This window comes from Pinus tabuliformis, chromosome Q, assembly GCF_031772625.1.
Source record: "Pinus tabuliformis cultivar Carrire ecotype Pingquan chromosome Q, CPIR1, whole genome shotgun sequence".
Lineage (NCBI taxonomy): Eukaryota > Viridiplantae > Streptophyta > Pinopsida > Pinales > Pinaceae > Pinus > Pinus tabuliformis.
The window spans coordinates 941,627,487-941,655,125 of NC_142296.1; positions in this window are offsets into that span (position 1 = coordinate 941,627,487).

Sequence of the window (27,639 nt, forward strand, 5' to 3'; positions counted from 1 at the left end):
ATGAACAAGATCCATAACAAGAGAACATAATTTAACCATGCCTATAACCAGAATTTAACTAGAATGAAGCCATGAAAAACTAGTCATAATATCAACAAAATAACCAATACATGTGCTCATCATTCTCAATATGGATCAATATAGAAAAACATATTCAAATGGCAACAAATTCAGGGACTTCCACGTACCACCCAAACATAGATTGGGTTGAACCAAACCTTTCTTTCAGCCAATCAATCTCCTTCCATATTCCAGGCATGAATGTGGGATCTCATGGGAGAAACCAAAACAAAACAATTAGGGCTTCTAGAGGCTAAACCACCTCAACCCCCAACCACAGTGATTTCACCTAATCGGTCTAGAAATCACCAAATATCACAAGCTTGGATGCCTCAGAATTTATTCACCATACCTAGAGGAATTTTCCTATCTCCATCCATATGTCTATGGCTTCTTGAAGAAAACCATCTCCACCCCCAACCCTTGGGATTTCATGAGACCACCTCACCCAGATCCAAAATATTCCAACAATCCAAAGCTCAACTAAGAATGAATCCCATCACACCATGGCTATCTAGGAAATGGAAAGGAAGGGTTGAAACCACAATCAATCCAGGAAAATCCCATGCCAATGACAATAAATAATTATGTAAAACAAATTCAGGCACCATGCATTCAAATCCCAACAAGTGAATCAAACATGCAACCTATTACCCGCAAAATCTTTTGGTTATAGTTTCTCTTCCAATCTTCTTCTTGTGCTTCCTTTATTTCCTTTGATTGATTTCTTCTTGCTTGTCCTTTATGTCATTTTCTTGTCCCTTTCTTGCTCTATTTCTCAAATTGATACAAAGCTAAAAATAAAATAAAATTGTGAATTGTTTATTTGATGTCCTTTTCATTGATGTCTAGTCTCTTCCTTTCCTTTTTCCTTTTTCTTTCATTTTCCTCTAATTTCTCTGTAATTTACCTTGCACATATTTATGTTTATTCATCTCCATTTTCTCCTATTTTTGTTTATTCTTTTCATTAATTTCCATTTATTTCCTTTTTCCTTTGCCAATGCCTTTTCCAATTTCCATAGCCATTAGCTAACCACAAGTGATACCCACTTTAATTTTTTCCCCCTCCATTCATCTTGGAACACGTATCCCATGACCTTGGTCTTATTGTTTCCTTTAATGTCCTTTATTACATGAAACTTTAACCTGGGGCTATTAAAAAATGTCCCTAACTATTTATTGTTTCCAGCATCTTACTGCTCATTTTCAACTTGCTATGATTATTCTAGGAATTCAATGGTTTCTCTTTTACCAAGCTATGATACCATGTTGAATTTTCTACAATAATGCATTGTGGAAATTGATCTTCTTATTCGATAATTACTTTTCAATGATTTCTAATCAAGTTATCTTATGTCACACATATCATTAACCAATTATACACAAAAAATAACAACAATAATGTAATGAAAAAAATAGGATCATGAAGATAGAACCATGCACAATAGAGACAACAAAATTTACCCTGGAATAGCCAAAAAACTTTTCTTCTAAGGAGAAATTTTTCTTCAACAATATTTACAATTCAAAAATATTCTAGATATGTGTTAAGTCAATGATACTAGTCAAACCTAGTTAAAATTCCATATTAGTCAATGTTAGTCAAAACCCAAAAATAGTTACTTCTAGTTAGATTTTGGCCTAGTCAACCTATCTCTTATAGTTAAATTTAGACCTGTGGTTGACCCTTGTGGTTAACTTGCACCCACGGCCAAACCCACAATCAAACATATGGTCAAACTATCCTTTACTGTGGTCAAACTCAACCTCTTTTTAGTGGTCAAAATCATCCTGTAACTGTGATCAAGGTCATCTAGAAATCTCATTCAAGTATATCCAGTCAATGCGATCAAATAAAAGGTCAATGGTTAACTCTAGTCAAACTTTAGATATCATCAAAATTAAACAATTCATCCTCTAATCTACTCCTCTCCATGGATGCTTCAGAAGATATGTTGTTGTTGTGTGTGGTTGAAATGAGTTAGTCTATTTGTGTATTTTTATTTGTCAAATGGGTGGATTTTCACCACGAGTCACACCCATTCATTTATGGGGCCAACTTGATTCTTTGGGGCCTACATGAAGCCTAAAAGTATAAATTTTAATTTTCTATTTTCATAATTTTCCTTGGCCGACTTCAAAGGCCTTTAGGCATGTGGGAATACCTCCCGATGCTACACAAAAAACCAACAAGGGAATGGGAAATGTTCCCATTAATGATGAAATTTTAAACATTCCCACTGCAACGCTCTCACAACCCATAGAAGATTCATTGGAAAACGTCACTAGTGTACCATCGTTGCTTTATACCCAACATGTAGAAATCTAGTTAGTAGATGGTTACTACCCTCCCATTATGTGAGAAGGGGAGGAATCGAAATACCAATGAGGTTATAACCATCATGATGTAGAACCAATTGTGCCCAAAGAGAAAATTATAGTTGAGAGGGGTGTCAACTACCTTGATCTCAACCAAGTTAGTATTTCCTCCTAGATCTATGGGAAACATGGCAAAAATTCCTTTTGGTTGGAAGGTATGCCCATCAATGACCTAGAGTGTGGTGCTATACAACGCAAGTGTTGGAATCATGATTGTAGTTACACCAAAACCCGAAGGTGTTAGTAAATGGATGCATTGCTAGAGTTAATGAATCCATAAGAGGTGATTAAGCCATGTGGCGAAACACACAAAGATTTCTGTATTATTCAATTCCCAACAATCTCCCCCCAGCATGAGCTAGGTGTGATTCAAACTCGAGACCTTTGGATCTGATACCATTTGTTGGAATCACGATTGTCATTACACCAAAACCCACAGGTGTTAGTAAATGGATGCATCACCAGAGTTAATGAATCCACGAGAGGTGGTTAAGCCATGTCGTGAAATAGGGAGTGATGGACTATCCAATGGCCAAAAATAAGTGTCAAAGAGCCAAGCCCCTTCTAACATGACATGGAAATTATTTTAGTAGACCTTCATCCACAAGAATCCAATGAATGATCATCCCATGAAATATGATTACAAATTGGAAAGTAATATGATGGGAAAGACATATTTTACTCGCACGTAATTTTGAAATGTAAAATGACTCATATCTAAGGGATCTACCACATCAATCACATTCAACAAGCTTTTCACTGCATGGGGAAACTTTTCAAAACTTCTAAGGTGGACATGGAACATGGTGCCTAGGATAAGTCCTCCACAATGTTTTAGTTGTCAACAACCATTGAATTTGGATTCTAGGTTGACTAACAAAGAATACCTTTTGAAGGGTGTAACACTGTCTCCAATGGCTTATCTATCGAAAGACTATTGGGTCTGTTGTAGAAAGACCACTTTAAGGAGTCTTGTAATCTTTTAGATAACATAGTGACATTGCATCATTACACATAAAAAAGTGAGAGATCAATGATGGGTGTCCAAACTATGAGGTGCTTGTCATGACCCCTTGTGGAGTTGTACAGTTTTTAGCAACCATTTGTCATTGTTGGGAAGGGAATGAATTTTTCAACATAGAAGGTTGTTGGCTTGCATCCCACTAATTGAAATAATGATGAATCTCATCAATACATGGGCATTCATGAGTGAGATGGTATCCTCCACAAATTTTTCAAGGAAATTTCTTTTCATCTTCTCTCATTTTCTTCCCCACCCACATTAGCCTAGGTTTATCGATTCCCTTACTCATCCTAAGAATATTTTTTTTTCCTTCTTGTTCCCTCCAAGTTGTTGAGGTTTATTTGATTATAGAAATTGCACTAAATTCATCTAGGATGTGAAATAATGTACAATGGAAGTATGTGGATGTAGTAGGTATATGGATTAATGACACACGAATTTGGCCTAAATGTGTAGCTAACTGACCCATGTTTTATATGAATATGGAACCCACCATGCTGTCAACATGTGAGCCAATTTTGAACTTGGGAGAATAATTTTACAACCTTAGAGCATCAAGAATAATATCATACAACATGCGTGATTGTGAATGAGTCAAATAAATATTTTGGGCATGGAAGATATCCTTCTCCTCAGTAACCACCCTTTCCATTACAACATCTTTAGCTATAGGTGATAGCAAAGACGTAGTAAACTAGTCATGTAGAAATTCCTATAGAACCTTGGATTGGTTGAGCCTTTGATGTCTCCTCCATGCATGAATGTAATCACAAATATGAGTGGTGGTGTTTTGATGTAAATTTTTCAAAATATTTTTTCTAGTGTCTTGACAAATGAGTGATTGGAAATGTGTTAGAAACATATTTTACAAGGATGTGGAGTCATGATAGGATGCATTATCTAATTTAATATACCATTTCGCAACATTGTCGATCGAGGTACATTGGAAGAGATGTAATAAGATGATATCATCCACTAATGAGTTGGATGAACAACACAAATGGTAAGTGGTGATATGCATCTTTATGTTCTCTCCCAAATTTCCATTGAACTTTAGGATATCAAAGGGTAACTCATATTGAACGCTTGGTCATGAGTGGTCATGACAAATGGGATCATTTGTCAATTTATCTACATATGGAAAATCTGATTGTTGCTAAGAATGATAGTTGAAAGTGTCCAAATGGATCATGGGAAGGGGGTTGAGTCAAAAAAAACCTAGATGGACCTTATGATCCCCCCATATGCTAGATTCTTATGGCTGAGTAACTCCCAAAGGGATTATTGCTCACTGGATCAACAAAATGGGGAGAAAAAATAATTGAAAAAGGATTAGTGCCCCTAGGTGGACGCCCCCAGGGACAAAGGTACTCCCAAAGGAATGGCTAATTATGGAATGATGAAACACCCCCAGGAAGAAAGTACTTCCAAATATGGATACACTTCCAGAGAAAAAACTAGTTCCAGGGGCACTACGCCTAGACACATGGGCACTCTAGGAAAAATTAATGTTCCTAAGAAAAGGTGTACCTTCTAATGGATGACTAACCCATGGGATGTTAAATACCCTAGAGAAATTCCTAGAGATACTTGGAATAGACACAAAACACCCTTGAATAATTAATCCAAAGGAAACCCAGTATTTGATGCCCTCACATTTGAAATATCAGAGCTAGGTGGAAACCAAATAGATTTTGATTGTGAGAAATGGACTTGTCCTAAACCAAATATAGATCCAATTAAGGGAAAAGGAAATAATAAACTAGGAGGATAAAAGGGGTAATTGATATGAATAGTGTGGTTATAATGCATATGAGCTAAGTGTAGGGTTGGATGTACCTATTGCACTAATGGAACGTAATGAAGACATCACTAAGGAACCTCTAGTGACATTTGGTAATGAAGTGGCAGGTTCTCCTGTGTTGAATGCACCATTCACACTTGACATTAGATGAGGACTATCAAGTTATGAAAAATAATTTACATGAAGTTAACTCACGCTAATGAGAATGATGTCAAATGTATGGGTCAAAGGAGGATTAAAGTTAGGTGTTGGACTCTCATCTAGCACTTCAAGCAATAATTGCTCATTTCCTTGATAACCAAACATTATCTTTTCTAACTTTATGGTTTCAAATTTGTCTGTAGTGGGATTTATTCTTCATCTCTATAAGGGTGGGGGTTCTTTAGGAGGAAGACTTTGTAATCTATGAGAATGATGAATAATTTGTTTATCCATGGTGAATTTAAAATATTGAGACACAAGATGGTATGGACAACTAGAATTGAACCAAAGAACACTGTTGGGAAAAATACTTGAGGGGGGGGGGTGTGAATTAGTATTTCAAATCTCACTTAAACATTTCAATTTATTATTCATAATTTTGTACACTATTGTCAATAAGTAAACCTGTGTATGTACATGATTGTGCTGAAGACAAATAACATATATCCAGTTAACTAATTTTTCATTTATTTCATCATCTATTCAACTTGAACCAGTGCATCATTACTTCATTAGACATTAATTAAAAATTAACTACCATCACTAATAATAAACACAAAAACACATTAGGACACCAATATTTTTAGGTAGAAACTCAATGTGGGAGAAAACCACTACTGCCATCATATTTTTCTTCATATTTTATTATAAAGGACAACATCTTACAATCTTATACTAGTGTTGACTAATACCAATATGCAAGCACCCACATATAGAAGGCTACAACCTTCTCTCATTCTCCAACACCCACTGGAAGGAAGCTACAACCCCCTGATCTCATTTATTGACACCCACTGAAAGAGAGTTCTAACCCCCTGAACAAAATTACCATCTACCACTAGAAGGAAGCTTCGAATCCCCCACTGAAGGCTCCAACCTTCAAAACCTTTGTGGACCATGTTTCATAATATTTCATACTAGATCCACCTGTCTCAAAACATCAAGACCTGTAGGCCAATTTTCATCATATTTTCAGACTGGACCCATTTCCATCGTTTAATCCTAATATCAAATAATAATTATGAAATGAATCACTTAATCAAATCACTCAATTATTGAACCAGCTGAAACATCAAATCAATCACTGAATCAACTCATTCAACCAACATTGACAAACCAATAACGAGATCTCAATCAACCAAAGAAGCTATATCAACTCATATCATTATACACCCATTCATCAAAATACTAGTCCAAATACTGTTAATCACATAAACCGGATCCTATTGTTACACTAAAATTTGTCACCATGACTATTTGCAGTTAGTATGGCTCCATCAACTGTCATACTATCCTCCTTGGCAAGTCTTATACCTCTGCTCTCCATGTCAAACTCCAAGAAAGAGAGAAAGTCTTTAAAAATCTATATATCTCTGGGTACGAAGTTTCTCTTAGCCTTACCTGCGTACTTGTACACTCTGTCTGTAAAGGGGAGGGTGCGTACTCCTGTAAAGGTCAAAAGGCGCAAGTTTCACTCCAAAAACGTTACTTATGGTCATTTCTAGAGCATTCTAGAAGCTTGTTTGACATGTATGGAGCGCCTCCAAATGGTTCATGTATCCCTATGAAATAGGAACTTATCCCATCAAGAGGGGAGCTATCCCATCCAAAGAGGGGCTTATCCCATTGATGGTGGACCTGAATAACTTCCTCTAGAGCACTATAAATACAGGCATTGGGCCAAAGGGAGGAGAGGTTGAAAGCTGAACATTCCTAAGGGTAGATGCTGCTAGAATTAGGACTCCCTTGTAAAGCTTGAGAGGAGAGATTCCCATCCTTTCCTAGCCTTATTTGAGAGTGGGTGAGCTGATCAAAGTAAAGGAAAACTCTTGTTGGACCCTAGGAGGGACCTGCACAACACCAAGGCTCAGGTTGTAATGGTTTCTTTTGTTTCCACTTAATACAAATGAACTCATTTTTCTCAACAGATTGTTATTCATGATTTGTTTCATATACTCCTTGGTCTGTATGATGGATATGTATTATTTTATGAGTTTATCAGGTGCTATTTAATCTTTTGGCTTGTTAGTGAATGCAGGTTTCGAAGAGAAGGAGGAGCTCATCCGGATCGGCGAGGCTGGACTACTACAAAGCGTTGGACTAAAGGTATCTTAAAATCACCTGATTACTTGTATCCTAAATGCATGTTTAGAGAAAGGTAGTGTTTATTTGTCTTGTTTGTCACTAGAAAGCCTTTGCTTCTAGGGAGGTCGGTTTTGTCCGCATTATCGACTCTTTCCGCATGACAAAATGGCGACTCCATTGGGGAATCCATTGATGTGAATGATTTTTCCTTTGTGTGAAACTTTGGTCTGAGAAAAGTCGTTTGTTTTCTGGTTTTTGGCTGTCTGACTGTGTTTTTGGGTGGGCTAGCTTAGGGTTAAATTAGATTTTAGTTTTTCTTTGTTTTACTAGAAGTACGCAGCCTCTGCATTGAGCACAGTGCGTACCTGTACGCACTGCAGCTTTGTGCACAGAGCGTACACACACCTGTGCAAACAGGTCGCCTGCGTACCCTGTCAAAATTGAGAAAATTCCAATTTTCTCCCTTTTTTCCTTTTAAATTTTGTTTTTCATTTGTTTTTTCTGCCCAGATCCACTGGTTATCTGCCATCAATCTTCACCTAAGCTTGTTTCGTCAGTGTCGAGAGTTTTAGTGAAATTCATAGAGATTTTGCCCTAGGGTTTGATTTTTGCACTGGTCCTGTAGTGACTTTGGCTTTAGAGGTTGTCAAACTTTGGATCTCCCTGGTTTTGTTCAGTCCTCTTAGGAGTCGGGCCTGTCATAGAATCCACCCTTGTGAGAAACCTACCTTTGTGTCTTCTCTTTGCGAATCTCGAAAAAGTTTGTTGATTGAACTTTGAATTTTATTCTTGAGAAAAAGAACAAAAGATTTTGATTTTTGTTTTTGACTGGTTTTTGGTTCTGCATTAACTAGTCCTTAGTTACATTTTGACTAAGTAAAACATCTGGGAATCATCTTTAGTAGGCTTTTGCCTCGTTAGATTTAGTTTTTAGGTGCATTTCTCTTAGATTTGCTTTTGAGTGAAATTGAGTTGATTTGATTGCCATAGCTTTTTTAACTTTGATTTCTGTTAAAGTAAGTTTTACATGCTTTGTTAATTAGGAAAAAATACAAAAATATCTTTTGAAGGAAAGTTTGCTTTGGTAGCATTTGAGTCTTTGAAAGGAAAAGGAATTTTCGTGAAGTAATTAGTGGTCATGTGTTGTATGCTTTGGAAAAGATAAAGAGTTTGTTTCTTTGATTTTCATTGCCAAGAAAGTTGTCTTTATATCAATTTTGCATTCTCCAACTCTCTTAGCTAGGGAATTCATTGAAAAAGAAAATTAGTATAAATCATCCTAAGTGCATCTTTTTAGTGGATTTGAGTCGAGTCTACACACCATCAGTTTCATCTCCACTACCTTTTGTATTAAAGAAAAGCCATAAAAATTAACGCTTAAAGTAAAATCAACTTAGTAACTTTTTATTTACTAGGGCTCTGAAACACCAATATAGATTAGGCTAGTGTCTTGGAGTAGGAGATTAATTAACTCTCCAAGACAGTAAAACCAAACAAGTAGCTCATCTTGTGGTAGGATAAATCCAACTGTTTCATTTGTACTCTGGGAAAGCTCCTCTTAAAGGAGAAGCACGAGACCGTGTCCGAACCAGTGAGGGGATCAATCCTCCTTCATTGGGAAATATGCCAGATACGCACGTACTACAAACGGTAAACCTCGGATTATTGTCGAGGAGCCTGGGGTCACTTGTCGGTAAACCTTGGATTATTGTCAAGGAGCCGGCAAGGGGATTGAGCTTGTTACTCTGCCCTTGCGTGCTATCGGGTCATAGACTGTTCCCCCAGGTATATTTGTTGCTGTTGGTAACCTTAGTGACCATTATCTTTAGGATTCTACCGAGGTGACGATGGAGGGAAGATCCCACTGTACCTGGAGCAGACGTCGGCTAGACTCACTTGGATTTTCCGGGGGGTTCACTTCACTCGAGACGGTTAAAGTGGAGGAACTTGTGCCGGTCTATTCATTAAGCAGGTTGTCGGGGTAACTATTCCGCCCACCACTTCTGTACTGAATTCGGCGATGTTGGGTTTCATCTCCAACTAGTGTTTTCGGTCCGGAAGGCTACTGTTTGTGTATGGTTTGATGCCCTAGATTCTTTAGGCGTGTGATTCAAATTTGTTTGGTTCTTTAGAGACTTTAGGTGGTTTTCTTTGAGATTTTACTTTGTTTGCGTGTGCAGTAGTTAAAAGTTTTTAACTGTGGCTGAATTACCGAGACAGTCCCGTAGACTTCGGGGCAAGTCTCCTGAGATTGTTACCGTGGCCGATTTGTTGAGGAAGTCCCGTAGACTTCGGGGCGAACCTCTTGAAGAGGTTCCGGGTCATTACGAAGGTTTGAAAGTCCTTGTAAATCCTAGTGGCAGTAAAGTAGGTTCACCTGAAGAAGGAGAGTCGTCGTTGGTAGTCCATCCAGATTACCAAGGTCTAGAAACAGGTTATAATCCTGAAGCTGTTGCAGTTTCCAAGCTTGCTGGTAGTTTTTCATCTACTAGTGATATAGGCAAAGAACCTGAAATATCTAAACCTGTTACTCCAACTTCTAGTGCACCTGATTCACCTAGGGTAGAAAGAGTTATCACTGAAAATCTTCCTGCTGGTTTGATAGCTATTGAAGAACTTGCTCTAGAGGAAGAATTTGGCATTTCTATCCTTGAAGATCAACCTACCATTGATCTAAGGGAGCGTGAATCCATCTTTTACAGTCCTCCTAGAAGTACTAATTGGTACCTTTCGTTAACCAATTATTTAGACAACTCAGTGATAAGTTTTTCTCCACCTCGTACTCCTTTTCCACCTGGAGGTATTTATACTCCTGTAAATATGTCTGGTCAGTCGTCCGTGTTCACTCAATCTCCTGAATCTTTCTTGTACAGCGGTCCTTCTGTTCCCTCCGGGTATCAGTCACTTTCTGGTACTTTTGTGGGAGCATCTCCTCAACCCATTGAACATGGGTTATTAGCTGGAAACAATGGTAATAAACCGTTGGGTGTAGGAGACATTTACATGATGTCAGGTTCACTTCCCGGTTCTCAACCTCAAGGTGGCCAATTACCGCCTGGGGGGCAGCCTCAATTAACGCCTGGGGGGCAGCCTCAAGGTACACAAATTGCGTCTGGGGGGCAACCTCAAGGACAATATGTACCCATAGTACAATACGTTCCTCAAGGTCAACCCCAGTATCAGTATTTACCTCAAGGGTATCAACCTCAAGGTCAATACTCGAGTCAAGGTTATCAACCACCTCAAGGTCAATCTTATGTTCAAGGTATGGGAAATGTACCTTTCAATTATCAATCCTACCCTCAATCCAGTTATGGATCTCAATATCCTCAACCTGTCATGGGTCAATACTCCGGAATGAACATAGTGTGGGATCCATCGCAAGTTCAACAGGTATTGCAGCCAAGCGTACAGTTGTCTTCTCAAGCTGGACAACCCTTAGTTGCTGGTTCATCCCAGCAACCAGTCCAGTCTAATGTTCAAACTTTTGTACCTTCGGTAGTTACTCAGTCGCCAATTGCACCTAGTACTCCATCTCAAACGACTGCTGCAACTACCGCAACATCTGTTCCTTCCACCACACTTGCTTCTGGAGTATCGACAGCTCCAGTTTCTACTGTCTCTGCAACTACTCCTCAGACATCTTTACCATTGTCTGGATCTACGATTCAAACTACGGTTCAGATGCCTGTAGGACAACCTGGTTTAAGTACGGTTGTCACTAGTCAACCACAATTCGCTTATCAACCGTACCAGGGACAGTACCAATATGGGCCTGTTGTCCAATAGCCGGTTTACCAGTATCAACCGTATCCTGGGTACACTTATCAACAACCTCAGCAACCCCAGTACGGTCCGGTTAATCCTGGTTTCCCAGGATGATATAATATCCCGAATGCGATTCCTATTCCAAGTTATCCTGGATATCCTCCTCCTGGGATTGGTCTTGTGACCCAGAGTTTTAGGGATCCTAATCGGCAGTTACCATTTATCGCAACTTTGGATTTACCGGACTTGTCGCGCCTAACGAACGATCCAATAAATTATCTTCCGTTCTGGCCGCCAATGCCAAATAAGTTGCCCAGTGATATACCCAAGTTCGAAGGTAAGTCTGGAGAGGATCCGTCAAATCACGTGATGACTTACCACCTCTGGTGTGCTTCAAATACCATCTCGGATGATTCGATCCGCTTACGTCTTTTCCAGCGTATACTCATTGGTCTCGCGGCCAAGTGGTACATTGAGTTACCACGGGCCTCTTTTTACAATTTTAGTCAGTTAGCTACCTCGTTCCTAACTCATTTTTAGTTGCCGGTCAGATATGATAATGGCACAGAGCTACTAACTTCATTAAAACATTCGACGTCCACTTATATTTCCAATCATATACATGAATGGAGACGTCGACGGCGATTAGTGAAAGTTTTTATCCCGGACCAAATCTTAGCTGAATGGTTTGTTAAATCATTATTACCGAAGATTACTGAAGATGCAGCTAAGGCCGGAGTAGTTACTGAGGAGCAAGTAATTGCTCAAGCGCAGTACCTTGACTTAGTTTACACTCAGTCAGGTACGTTACACGAAAAGATCCCAGATCTTCCAAAGTCAAATCAAATCACTGCTGCTCCTTCGGGATCTCATGCTTCTGATGGCATGATTAGTACGGTAAATACTAAAAGCAAGAAGAAGTCTTCAAAGAATTCTTCGCCCATTATAACCTTACCAGATTCCCGACAGGAGAATCTTCTCCTGAAATTTCCGCTGATATTCATGCTGTAGAGTCATCTACGACTAAATCAAAAAACAGTGGAAAGAAGAAAGGTAAGAAGAAGAGTAAAGCAGACAAGACTCCAAAGGAGAAAACAGAAAAGTCGGAAGCCAATGAAGAAAAGCGCAAACCTCGATATCCTTGTCTTATTTGTGAAGAGGATCATTTTACAAGAGATTGCCCCCATCGGGCCGCGGTTGTGAAGATCGTCAAAGGTTCCTCAACTCCTGTTGTTTTGAAAGATCCATTTCCAAAGCAGGAGAGTAAGATGATAGGTTCTTCGTCGGGTGCCACCGAAGAACCCATATTGATGATGTCTCATGTAAGGATTGCGACTCGATCGCAAGATTATGGTAGTAAAAGTCCTGTTGATGGATCGAATGAAGCAGAATCTTCTCATTCAAATCCATCAACCTCAGCTCCCGGTTCCGATCCACTACAGATTGAGAAACCTAACCCTGACTTAGTAATAAAACTGCCTGCCAAGGGTGTACTTCGAAGGTCTGCTTTCAATCCACATGCGAGAGCGGCCCAGAATTACAACATTGTTGAGGATTTAGCTGTTTCACCCTCAGCAATGTCGGCTTTAGAAGTGCTGCAATCATGCCCAACACAACGAAAATTACTTTTTTCGGCTATAGGAGTTGTTGATGTTCAGGACCCGAACCTAATAATCTTTGATCTAGAAAATAGTACACCGCGTTTACCTCATCAGATGGCTTTCCAGATCCCAGTGATAGTAAAAAACAAGCCTATTCATCGGACTGTAATTGATGAGGGAGCTTCCAAGTGTATTATGTCGATACAGTGTTGGAGATCGCTTGGTTCTCCTTCACTAAATCAATCCCCGACAATTCTTAAGGCCTTTGATGGCCGTGGGTTCCATCTGTTTGGCATTCTACAGGATTTGCCTATAGGGGTCGAAGGAAAAACTGTTAGTCTAGATGTGGAGGTGGTTGATGCCCCTCTAGACTACAACCTTCTTTTGGGTCGAAGTTGGTCTTACGCTATGACAGCGGTCGTTTCATCGGTCTTCAGAGTAATAAAGTTTCCACATAATGGCAAGATCATAACCATAGACCAGCTGGCTTATTTTTCTTACCCAGCCTCTTCAGAGAGTATCCAGCATGTCGGTAAAACGACTATCCCTTATAAGGATGTTGGTGTAGGATTAGTTAAAGATGCCGGTTTACTGGGAACTTTTCATTTTCCTCCAATCAACACCATGTCTTCGTTTGCATCTATTCATATGATTACTTCAGACACTATTATTTATGATGATCCTTGGATCGTTCCTTCTGAATCTGAGATAGACTCATTTGGTGATGCAATGCCTGTGAGTCCATATGAAATAGCCTATGAAGCCGTGCAGTCTTTTACCGACCCACGTTCAACCAAAATCGACCAAATGAATGTGGTCCGTGAGGAATCCCTTTTCGTGTCAACCTCGGAATTAATAACGTTTCCCAAAGTTGTGTCATCTGACGAACAACTTTGTGAAGTCCTATGGGTAGACGATTTACCATGGGAAGATCTCCATCATCGATCTTCGTTTTTACCTGAGGATGATCGTTTTGAAAACGATTTCTCACCAATTTTTACAGCTGAATATGTCAAAGACACTCAGAGTCCAATGAAACATCCTGATTCAGAGCTGAATTTGGGAAACATTTCTCGCACTATTCCCATTGACATTTCAGTGAAGCCCAGAATTGTTGAACACATTCATATAGGTGCCTCGTGTTTAGATGACAAAATTCAAACATACAAGGCCCTATTTCAAGAATTCCGCGATGTTTTTGCCTGGTCTTACGAGGAAATGCCAGGAATTGATCCCGCCATTGTTGTCCATGAGATCAAGACTTACCCAGACGCTAAACCCGTCCGGCAACGTTTGCGTCAGATTCACCCACGAAAAGCGGCTGCGATTAAAGCAGAAGTTGAGAAGCTGTTGAAAGCAGGTTTCATTTATCTGATCCCGTTAATGGATTGGGTATCGAATATTGTTCCAGTTAACAAAAAACAGGGAACAATAAGAATATGTATCAACTATAGGGATATCACTCGTGCTTGTCCCAAGGACAACTATCCAACACCCTATATCGATCAAATAATTGATGATTGTTCCGGCAGTGAAATATTTTCCTTTATGGACGGTTTTTCCGGTTACAATCAAATCAATATTCTACCTGCCGATCAACCAAAAATGGCTTTCATTTTTCCATGGGGCACATTTGCTTATTGCAAATTACCTTTTGGGCTTAAGAATGCCGGAGCCACTTTTCAAACGGCAATGTCTTATGCATTTCATGACATCAAGCACATTGTGCAACCGTATCTCGATGATTTTCCTGCTCACTCCTTACATCGAGCTGATCACCTTGTCCATTTACGAGCAATTTTTATGAGGTGTAGGCATTATCGTATACGGTTGAACCCACACAAATGTGTCTTCTGCATAGAAGTGGGACGATTGTTGGGATTTGTAGTTTCAAAAGCCGACATTCGCGTCGATCCCTCGAAGGTAGAAGCTACCATCAAATTGCCTCCTCCTTCGAGTCTGCGCCAACTCCAAAGTTTGCAGGGGAAAGAAAACTTTTTACGCCGATTCATTCCTAACTACGCCGAGATTACCAAAGGTTTTACCCGGTTGTTGAAACAAAATGCTCAATTCTCTTGGGATGAGATAGCTCAGAAATATTTTGATGCGCTAAAGCACGCGTTGACCCATGCACCGTTGCTGCATCCTCCCAACTACAACCAGGATTACTTTTTGTACCTTGCTGCCGCTCATTCCACTATTGGAATGGTCTTAGTCCAGGAAGATGACTTCGGAACGGAACATGTGATCTATTATCTTAGTCAGACGTTAAATCCCACTGAGCTCAAATATTCTCATGTGGAGAAATTGGCCTTGGCCGCTGTTCAAGGTTTCCAACGTTTTCGTCACTACATTCTTCTCCGTAAAACTACAGTCATTTCATATTGCAACCCTATGATCTACATTTTGACTAAACAATTGCTAGGGGGCAAGTACTCTAAATGGATCATTATCTTGCAGGAGTTCGACTTGGAATTTGAAAAGTCTAAGTCTAAGAAATCTTTAGTTTTTGCGGAATTGATGTGTGATTTCCCGCATGCTAACACGAAAACTATGGCAGAGGAACCCATTGCGGACGAATATTTGTTTCTCATCAGCACTTTAGATCCGTGGTATGGGGATATAATTGTCTATCTCCAAACCCAATCCTTTCAGCCCGAACTTCCAAAGTCGGAACGTTGAAAAATTTGATTCCAGTCCCAACAGTACAAAATTATTGGAGATACTCTTTATCGTCGCGGGGCGGACTTGGTTTTTCGTCGTTGCTTAACTCATGAGGAAGCTGAAAGGGTTTTGAATGACTGTCACTCTGGAGCGTGTGGCGGTCATATGTTTGGGTATGCCACAGCCCAAAAGATATTGCGCGCTGGCTACTTCTGGCCGTCTTTGTTTAAAGACTGTATTATTGCGGTCCGAAAATGCCACAATTGTCAAGTGTTTGATCGCAAGATGCGTGCACCACCTGCTCCTCTCCACCCTATAATTGCCGTTGTTCCTTTTGCTAAATGGGGTATCGATTTTATTACATGTAACCCTCACTCGGCCGGGGGGAATGCGTATATCATCCTTGTAGTTGATTATTTTACTAAGTGGGCCGAGGCGATGCCTACATTCGAGGCAGACGGCAAGACAGCTGCGATTTTCGTATTCAATCACATTATTGCTAGGTTTGGTGTCCCACAAGCGATAATCACTGACAATGGGCGCCATTTTCGAAACGTTATGATGACAGAACTTACAGGCCAGCTTGGTTTGCGTCACAATAGCTTGACTCCTTATTATCCACAAGCCAATGGCCTGGTTGAGTCTATCAACAAAGTTTTAGTTATCATGATCCGACGAATCATTAGTATTCATCGGTCGAATTGGAACAACATTTTATTTTCCGCGCTTTGGGCGTACCGAACCTCAGTGAAAACATCAACATGGTTCACTCCTTTCCAACTAGTTTATGGTTTGGAAGTAGTGTTGCCCATTGAATGCGAAATCTCGTCACTTCAAATGGTTGTCGAGTTACTTCCAGCTACTTCCGAAGAAGAGAAGCATCTATTATACTTAGCTCAATTAGATGAGACTCGACGTGATGCTACATTGGCAATCGAGATTCACGCAAAACGGATGAAAGCGCAGTATGATCGCAACGTGACCCCTCGAAATTTTTCGGAAGGAGACCTAGTGCTATTATATGATCAAGCTAATGATAAATTAGGTGCTGGAAAATTCGTTCCTATGTGGCATGGGCCCTACATTGTCAAGCGAAAGCTAGCAAAAGGGGCCTATGAGCTGGTAGATTTTGATGGGGACTCTTTGGGTAAGCCCAGAAATGGACTTTACCTAAAGAGGTATTATGCTTAAATGATGGGTATGGAGATTTAGTTAGTTTAGTTTTTCTTTCTAGCTGGTGTGTTTGTTAGTATAGACAGTGTGCTTAGCTTAGAGAGTGTGTTTTTCGTCGTTATTCTGGCTTATCTTGGTTTTACTCTTGATATTGCAGATGTCAACGCCTCTCCAAACGTACATTGGATTCGCTGATGGTGCTTGTCGTAGTACAGGGAATATCTCTTCCGTAGCTTGGGTTATCTATTCGCCCTCTGACGAGTTAGTTTCTATGCATGGGGTGAGCCTCGGTCAAACAACAAACAACATTGCAGAATACAGTGCAGTGATTGAGTTATTGCCTGAATCCATTTCGTTTGGGATTCGGAGTTTGATAGTGAGGTTAGATTCTGAACTCGTTGTATTACAGCTTAATAGAGTTTATGCCATTAGAAATCCAGTATTTATAAGGTTATTTTCGAGAGTGTGTCTCTTGGAACGTGAATTTGATTATATTGAATATCAGCATATTCCAAGGTCATTAAATACATTAGCAGATGTGATTGCTTCTCGAATGTTAGACAGACATTTGTGATAATCATACATGTAAATTTAAAAACATTTCATCACACATGTTTAACAAGATAAGCCGGTAATAATGATATATATAGATAGGAGTGTGTCAAAATATACATCGTCCTCGATCATAGGTTGAAAAACACCTTATGATCAGAAAAAATGATAAGTACAAAAAACCAAAATGTCACATGTGTCCACAAAAAGTGACTAGCCAATCACTGGTGGTGCTCTCTATACGACACCACTACACGCGCTACCCTACACAAGAACCTCCTAAAAGGTCCTAGGACTGCAACCACATAGCGCTGAAGTCTGATAGGGATATCATCTATAGTCGTCTCTGGTATGTCCGTCGTAAGACGCTCTAGGTCCTGTTCCAACTCGGCTAAGGTCTCTACGGCCGCATCCTGTGGGGCCAGTGCTGGTGCAGCTGGTACTCTCCTCTCGAAAGGCCGGAGATTGGCCGGACGCTGTGGACCTACATCTGCATTTTGAAAATTGTCACTGTCAGTTTTGAGACGATATATATAAAAAAAAAAAAGTAAATAATTTTAAAAAACTTGTGGAAAATGAAGTACCTGTGTCGTCCCACTGTTCTCCCGCTGGAAGAACCATGTCCGGATCTCCGCGAAAATCAACTCCGGCATACGGAAAATCCTGAATCGAGAAGACCTGGTTCTCTAACCAGTGAAAATACTCCGGTCTAAATCGGACAACCTCCGTGCCCTCGTCAGGATGACGGGCCATCACCGCAACCCATCGCATCAACTTTGGCTCTCGGGGAGGCCCAACCTCAACAGTGAGATGCTGTGGGATCAACATCGGAACCCTCTCTAGGGCAAAACTCACAACTAAAGGCCCATAACCAAAAGTCTTCAGCTGTTCGTTTTTAGTCCTAGTCAGTTGGCCCTTTAAGTTGGCCAACACAGCATCGCACCAGTTGAAAATGGTGCCCCGGTAGCAGTCAATCACCATCCGCATTTGGGACCCGGTGGCAATGTGCAAAGAGGCAGCGCCGCAAAGTCTGGTAACTGTAAAGGAAATTACTATAAGTTTAGGTAGGGATATCTTTTTGATTTCTATCCCCTTATCCTGGTTTTGGTTGTTACACCACTCTAGCCGGAGGCTAGCAATGGACTGGCCACCCGGCCTAGTCCCGGACAGAGTCAGTTGTTCGCCCCTCTTGGGCAAACTAGTGAGGAAGTAAATATCAGAGGGCTCTATCTCGAGCTAGTGCCCTCCGATGTAAAAGCACTGATCCTGAACGTTCCACCTTTCGACCAACCACTCTAGAAAGCGCACCTGGGCCCTCATGCCAGGTATGGCCCAGTATTTGTAAAGACCGCATGCCTTTAAAGCATCAATGGAAGGTTGATGATTAATCGCGGCCAGATCAACATCTTCGTGCTCCCTCTCGTGCCAATCAAGCATGGTGGGCAATCTACACACCATAAAACATCTGTTAGAGTCTATAAAAATGAAAATTTTTGGTTCATTTTGGAGAATTTCGAGTTTAAAAATCCACTCCGCGGTGTACGTAGCCAGCCCTTTAGGGACAGGGCGTATGTATGCACCTCCTCTTAAGGCAAGCTGCGTACGCCCAGCATTTTCCCAATGGAGAAAATGTCGGGGTACGCAGGTCACCCATGGGGCACTTGCGTACCCCGAAAAGCGGACCTTGAAACCCCCAAGGCCTCCAATAAATAAATCTAAAGCCTAAAAATGAATTCTAAATGGATGGAAATGCAAGGGAGGATGTTGTAGAATACCTGATGAGACGGCATTCGGTTTCGACGGTCGGATTCTCCGCAGCGACCACGGGAAGTTTCTTGCCAAAAGCCCTTTTTCTCTCCTCAACAATGAAATGGTAAAAGCCCTTTTTATAGGTTTTTTGAGTAAATGAATGTTAAATTTGTTTTTTTCCACCATGAAAAGGTATTTTTCAAAGTATTTTTATCTATATTAAACAGGTATGAGTAATGTGTTGGTTTTTGTGCAGGATAAAAAGGATTTTTAGGGAAAATTGTAATTTTTCACATACAAAAACATCAGAGTCATCTTTTAAGCCCTTTTCTGACTCCCAAAACATGAAAATATTGTCGAGCGTTTCTTTTACACTCGTTAAAACGGAATTAAAAGACGGTCCCCTTATAGCCCTTTTCTGACCGTAAAAACAGGAAAAGATTGCCAGATTTTTGTCGTTTCAAATTCGATACTGGAAATAAAACGACGTGTCCTTGATCACTTTTTACTTTTCAAGTCAAAGACACTAATCATAAAATTACTCCTTGGTCGTAAGATCAAGCGGTTCTCTCAAGTATTATTTTATACTTTTTTGGGCTTGGGAGACACAACTTTATGAAAAAGTTCGACATGGAGTCTTCTTAAGTTTTTTCAGACTCTCTAAAATTGAAAAACGTCGAGTTTCTCCTATACTGGACTCATTAAAATTTCACAGTAAAGGACCTGTTCGATTACAAATAGGAACGGACCACTCCTTCTTAGGGTTCGAATCAAAACTAAGTTGGACTCATCCGAAGGATGAGCTTATAATCAAGCATATGTTATCCTCCTCAAGCTTGTAAAAAATAAAGAGGTACTTGCCAGAAATGGTGGGGGAAAAGAGAGAAAAATGAGCCTATTTGTTATCCTTTGTCTCAGAAGAAGCCTTATTACCACTCTTGAACACGACACTTTGCATTCACCTGGGTTGAGAAATCCTTTACCTCACAGTTGATCAAACCACATTGAAAGTTTTCAGTCGGGTATTAACTTTGGGTCAAATGTCACCAAGCCATTTGTTGTGTCGTTATGTGTTCAAGAGGTCTCTGCATATAAACCATTCATCTGCAAAATACCCGTCATCCATCTTGACCATCCCTGAGTTAGTCCTTACAGCTACATTTCTTCAACTTGATCTATGATTTCGTGTTGTGGGCTTGCCTGCAACGGGTCGCTTTCTATCGACATCAACACATTATCTAGAAAGATGACCTAGGAATCGTCAGTACCTTGAAGTCTGCATGCATCAATGGCAGGTTTCTCGCCTTTGACGATGGTTTACATCATTGACTTTCGATCGAAGGATTCCATGAAATGTTCGACATCAACTCATTCATTCACATCTCATGGATTGTACTGGGTACTTTGAGAACCATTGACATCACTGGTGGTCTCTCTCACGCTTGTTAACAGTTTACATCATTGACTGGTAATCAAGTGGTTTCTACCATGTTCGACATCAACTCATTTATTCGCATGGATAGAATCGTACCTGTTCGGGAAGTAGAAATGAAGACCCTGGATCTAGTTTCCACCATCCAGGCTGCAAGGAGTTTTGTATTCATTATATAGTAGACCAACTATAAACAGATGGCTACGTCCATACTGTGTCTACAAAGTCTATGATTATGATGTACTGCAAAATCATTCCTGTATCAGAGTAGTAGATAGTATGTTAGTTAAAGTTTTCAATCTGAGTATGGGAATTCCTACCTCAGCGATGATATGATCTTATATATGTATTTTGTGTTGAATACTTGCAGGTTCCAACTAGGCTCTCCACAAGATAATCCTTGAAATGATAAAGTACTTCACCCTTCCTAGATGATATGAAACCCTGGGGCAATCTGTTACACTAAAATTTGTCACCATGACTATTTGCAGTTAGTATGGCTCCATCAACTGTCATACTATCCTCCTTGGCAAGTCTTATACCTCTGCTCTCCATGTCAAACTCCAAGAAAGAGAGAAAGTCTTTAAAAATCTATATATCTCTGGGTACGCAGTTTCTCTTAGCCTTACCTGCGTACTTGTACGCTCTGTCTGTAAAGGGGAGGGTGCGTACTCCTGTAAAGGTCAAAAGGCGCAAGTTTCACTCCAAAAAAGTTACTTGTGGTCATTTCTAGAGCATTCTAGAAGCTTGTTTGACGTGTATGGAGCGTCTCCAGATGGTTCATGTATCCCTATGAAAGAGGAACTTATCCCATCAAGAGGGGAGCTATCCCATCCAAAGAGGGCTTATCCCATTGATGGTGGACCTGAATAACTTCCTCTAGAGCACTATAAATATAGGCATTGGGCCAAAGGGAGGAGAGGTTGAAAGCTGAACATTCCTAAGGGTAGATGCTGCTAGAATTAGGACTCCCTTGTAAAGCTTGAGAGGAGAGATTCCCATCCTTTCCTAGCCTTATTTGAGAGTGGGTGAGCTGATCAAAGTAAAGGAAAACTCTTGCTGGACCCTAGGAGGGACCTGCACAACACCAAGGCTCAGGTTGTAATGGTTTCTTTTGTTTCCACTTAATACAAATGAACTCATTTTTCTCAACAGATTGTTATTCATGATTTGTTTCATATACTCCTTGGTCTGTATGATGGATATGTATTATTTTATGAGTTTATCAGGTGCTATTTAATCTTTTGGCTTGTTAGTGAATGCAGGTTTCGAAGAGAAGGACGAGCTCATCCGGATCGGCGAGGCTAGACTACTACAAAGTGTTGGACTAAAGGTATGTTAAAATCACCTGATTACTTGTATCCTAAATGCATGTTTAGAGAAAGGTAGTGTTTATTTGTCTTGTTTGTCACTAGAAAGCCTTTTCTTCTAGGGAGGTCGGTTTTGTCCGCATTATCGACTCTTTCCGCATGACACCTATCACTGCAAATCATGATCAAACATCTATCAGAAAGTATACATTATTGTTTTAAATCATACATGTGTATGTATGTGCTTCTCCTTAAGAAGACCTATGTACATATATCAAAACATTGATAACTAAATCAAAATCACTGTACCACTGAATCAATCACTAAATCACATACTTAAACCATCACAGATCCCCATACTAGAGTATCATCACAAGTCAACATTCCATACCATAATTAATTCAACCTGTTAGTGTCAGTCTTTCCAGCCTTCCTCCAGTGATCAAACGTGCTCTTACAAAGTGATTTTGAAGTGTCAAGGTCAAATTTTGTCATTTCAAAGAGTTTTCAAGCAAAATTTGGTCACTAGGCATTAGGTCTAGGGTTTGCTTTCACTCTTTTCAAAGTTGCCCAAATGCTAATATATGTCACTATTCATCTGATTCTATCATCATTCATAGGGTTTTCATTATCATGTCAGTGTCTAATGAGTCATTTTACACCTTGTTCATGCTTCAGTTGCGCCTAGGTAAGGTCATTTCCCTCTCCTAGGGTTTTGAAGGAAATTTCTCTTGGATGATCAAATCATCGGAAAAACTTGTATCCTGATGTTCATACACTTTCTCTTATCCTTAAAGTACCATATCAAATGCTTCCCATCACTGAGATTCCCCAAATTCCTCATTTTCGCACAAACCCTAGCTTCTTGCTACAACTTCGCAATTTTCTAGGTTGGGCCTGTGTTTTGCCCTTTTGGACCCCTTTCCCTCACTCGATCTCTGCAATTCCACTTTCCCCTACTTCATAACATCCCTCCCTACTTCGCAAAATTTCTCCAAGAATTTAGAAGCCCCTCATCCCCTTCATTTCGCTTCATTTCCACAAAGTTCCTTGTTTCACACATCGGGATAAGTTTCACTCAAAAGATGTTTTAGAGAAATCAAAGATGAATTTTGGAAAACTGAGAGAGGTTTTTGTCCAAAACATGCCAAATAAGAAACACCTCATTCACTTTTTACACAGGTGTCATGGTTGTAGAAAAATGTCAAAAATATTGTTGCCTCAGGAGAATCGAATGCACCTCTGAAGTGACCTTGGGAAAATCAAGTTTTCTCCTAGCTTTTTTGGCCAAATGACTTTCTTGATGAGTCAAATGATAACTAGACACAAAGATATTTCTAATTAGCTATTATGGATTCAATTTGGAGTTGAGGAAGGCATTCAAAAGTTGACTGCAACAGCACTCTGCCTTGAGGCAGCCTCATTTGGCACATTTTGACCAGTATTGGGAGATTTGATTTTTGACAGGGAAAATGAACTCCAAAGTGAAAAATTCTACTTGTGTTGGAAATTATACTCAAATACCTTTTCAACGAGCTATCCTGCGCCCAATTTGGACACCAGGAAGGCCTCCCAAATGCATCTGAAAGTCGCGCTACATGTAGGGCTCAGGCGCGCTACCCTGAAGATGGGCAAGTCCATTTCTCAAAAACTCAGCATTTTTGGATTTTTCATGACAAATTAAAATTTCTCAGCAATTCCCAAGACATTTCATCAGGTTTTGAGCCCTCAAAAGGTCACAAAACATGCAAAAAATGACTTTCTGCCACTTTTTGGACACACAGGAAGCAGTCTTGGGAGATGGCAATTTTGGAGGGGCAAATGGACACCAAATTGAGAAATTCCACTTGGGTTGGAAAGTAGACATCCAGAAATTTCCAACAAGCCTACTTTTTCCTCATTTGGATGCCGGGAAGTGCCTCAAAATTTGTCTCAAAGGCGCGCTACGCGTAGAGAATTGGGGCGCTACGCATCAAGGAAATTTGCCAGATTTTCACCTACAGCTCAACAAAACGCAGATTTGACTAGTTTTGACTTTTTGGAGTGATTTTTCATCCTCCTTGATGTAATTGATGTAATTTTATGTTGGAATGACACTTTTTACCTATTCTAGAAGATTCATTCATAAAATGGCAAAAAATTAATGAATGAATTGGTTTCCTAGCTTATAGAGGCAAGTTGTTTTGACTGCCTAGATTGTAGTGCTTTGTTTAGAATTGGTTGAAACAACTCCTAGGATGATGAGCTCGACCCCTAGAGGCTAGGGAATGGGTTGGCATGGTATATGTTATGTATTTTCCAAATCATTTTCATGGTTGGAGAGGTTGGACTCTTGAGGGATAAGCTTAGACTGTATTACTCTTTGTATCTCTGCAATTTTGGCAAAGGAAAGACTAGGGTTTTGCAGCACTATTTGGGATTCCTGTGGTTATTTGTGTTGATGGTGTGCTTCTCTATTGTACTTGTAAGTGTGTTATGTGTATCATTTTCCAACTTCTCTTTTCTGCACATTAAGTAAATGAAGTGTTAAGGTAGAATTCATAATTTATATGCTCTGCCTTTAAGTTTGCTTAATATCTATGTTTTCCTCTGTCTAAAGAGAACTCTCGAAAGTTTCTTGCTCTCTTTAGCTCCTCACTGGTCATTTCTATCCATTCACTTAATTCAAAGGCATCAATACAATCTCCTACCTTGCCCCAAAAAGACCTCTGCAAAAACTGTGTCTCATCCCCGCACCCAAAATTGTTGTGCTCAGTTTTCCACCAAAACTCTAAAAATTTAAAATCAAACTTTCCCTATCAGTTTACTAGCCTAAAATCAGTGTTCTTAATTGGTCATCTCTGCCCTTTGAAGACCTTTCACCGAGATAGACCCGGAGAGAGCCCTCTCCTGCCCCGTAGGGCTAGCTACGAGGCTAAGTGGTTTGATGTTGCCTTGGATTTTGTCCTTTTCAGCCTGAGGCCAAATTCAAGCGCTAACACAACCCAAGCAGTATTATCAAACAAATATTATAATAAGAGAGACTTCATCGATAGACAACATCAAACATACCAAAACTGATCAAACATCATCAACAATTCATACTCCAAAATCCTAACAGATATACTTGCCTTTTACAAAACACATATGCGTATGTATGCACTTCTCATGCTTGACACATGAGAACATATTCTGAACTTTTGCAGAATGTATAAGCGACTACCTAGAAGTAGATCTGCATATGTACGTGACTTCTCAGAGACAAACCCGCGTAGATATCTATAATCACTAAATCATTCCTTCGCTACAACCACAACACACACTATGCAAACCTTACTATCACACATTCATGTCATAGCATCATTATCACCAAAAATCTATAATTCTTAGCCATAATCATAAAATATCAAGCAAGCATATTCATTAGTCTCTACTATTCTTTTAGATATATCAGATATGAACCTCCTCCATTCTCCTTGGTGCACACCTGTTTCAAATCAAATCATTCATCAATAACCCATAACTTGCACACTCAAACACTTGATCTCCATCTCCTTATATAGCATAAGCCTTAGCCAATACCTTAGGCCAATCCCTTAGTAATTTCGAAGGTATTCTTTGATGGGATCATGTATCTGTTGTCGTGTTGAATACAATGGGCCAATACCATGGTAAAGACCCTTGGTATTCCAATTACCATGGTGCAGAATATGTATGAAACTTTTCTTCACCATACCTATGTATGTACGCGGCCGTTATTCACAGGGCCCGAGTATACTTTCCCAAAATTTACCTTTATCAATCTCCTATCTCTACTGATATTCCTTTGTTCATTCTCTCTGTCACATTTGTACCATCCTACCATAATTTTGACATCTTTATCAAGTGGGTTTCCATCAAGGACAACGCATTATCCATAATGCCAATAATATCCACATTTGGACTTGATGGAAACCACTTTAGCGTTTGGTCACCACCACCTGTAAATACTTGCAGACACATCTGTAAACACATCAAGCTAAGAACCAAGCTTCTCTCCCAAAACACCAAGTTTCTATCCAAGAATTCTTGTCCAAACACCAAGATACTCTCCCCCTTTGACATCAAGGGAAAAGGGCTTACCAAAGCTGAATGAATACTTTTCTCTTCCTTTATAGAGATGATCATTGTAGATTTGGTATGTTGACTATGAACACTGAGTATGCTCCCCTTAAGCATATGATGAATTTTCTGGAATATTTTCAATGAAGTACATGAATCTATGACTTAACCAAATATGAATCTTCCTATCACCAAGGACTCATGCTTACATCATTCACCCAACATAATGGGGTTAGATATTTGACTCAATATTACATCAAATGCCCAAAATAATGGGATTACATACATAATTGACTTGACCCCAATAGTCCAAACATGACTAAATATTATAATTATTACATCATGGGTCTTTACATGACCTTTACATCAAGATACATATATGACATTTATAACCAAAACCAAAGACCTCAATAGTGAGGTAGTATGACCATGATAGTCATCAACAACCATCATACACCATATAGGATCCTACAACATGAACATCATCATCATGAAGTAAGATAGGAAAATGTAGCATCAATCTTCATCAGCATCAACATGTGACCAAATATGCAATGCTTTCAAGCATCACCAAGAAATTGTAGCAGAAATATATCAATAACCATCATCTTATCTTCATGTAGCCTGCCTTTTCCTCATACATGAAGAGTTATAATTCATAGTCAACAATATCATTCACTTGGACCATTATCTTCAAGCAAAAATAATTATCACACTATAAACAACTTCACCAATATGCAACTCAAGTAATCATCCATAAGATTCATGCATCATCACCATGTATCACCAACATATGTGAGAACCAAGAACAACATCATAGTAACTTTTCACATGTAGCTCAAGAAATATATATATATATATATATATATATATATATATATATATATATATATATATATATATATATATAGATAGATAGATAGATAGATAGATAGATAGATAGATATAGGCATCATCTGTAACTGCACCATATGAAACTCAAGTATCATAGAAGACATAATGATAACAACATAACATAATCATCTTCACTAAGTGCAACTTAAGCAATATATAGTCATCATACAAAACTTCAACAACAAATGTGTCTTCAACAACATTACCAATACTTCACCAATGATATATTTACTTATCATGAACATCATTATGAAACAAGGAATTCTCAATAAATTATAATGCCAACAATGCACTATTAGAAGCATAGAAAATGCTCCCCCTAAACTTGTGCCAATTATTCACTATCAGGTCTGATTATATCCAACTCTTCCATTGGTAAAGTCATCAAAGAAAAAATGACACATTGCAACAACTCATGAACCATCATCATTTCTAAGTAAAATCTTAGTATTATCAACAAAATGTAACCAATCAATATCAAAACCAGAAAGTCAAACAATAGTTGATTGAAGCATACCAAAAAATCTCCCTGAGTCTGTCCCATTGTTTCTTCATCTTAGAGAAACATACATGACTATCTAGATCAAAACTCATGTATATACACAATTTTTCTTTATGAGATCCACGTACATAAAGTAAAATGCTGACCCTTTGTTGTAGGGAAAAGTATCCGATTCGGATGACCCTATCCCACTCTAAGGGTGATAGTACCTCAGCAACAACTGTAAAGAAAACTACTTAAGGTTTACTTCTTTACGAAAGCAAGAGAGAACGAAGAAATTCACTAACCGTTGCCTTGCGCTTAATGTCGAATCCAAACTCTTCTCTTTGCTGCTTGCTCCCAGCTCCTTGCTCTTTTGC